Genomic DNA, 224 nt, shown 5'->3' on the forward strand with positions numbered 1-224 from the left:
TGCCGATATTGATGGAAAAGTTGTGCTCGTTATGCGCTCAGGATAGTCTAATATCAAGAATCTCTTCACACTATTATGACTACATATATTATATGATACCGAAGCAGTATAGATCAGCGATACTGGAAAAAATTAGAAAAATGCATCCAGAGAAGGTGCCGACATCGATACATTTGCACAAAGTACACACAACTCCTCAACATCAAACATCGATCGTACACATA

The sequence above is a fragment of the Linepithema humile genome, chromosome 7, assembly GCF_040581485.1.
Source record: "Linepithema humile isolate Giens D197 chromosome 7, Lhum_UNIL_v1.0, whole genome shotgun sequence".
Taxonomy (NCBI): domain Eukaryota; kingdom Metazoa; phylum Arthropoda; class Insecta; order Hymenoptera; family Formicidae; genus Linepithema; species Linepithema humile.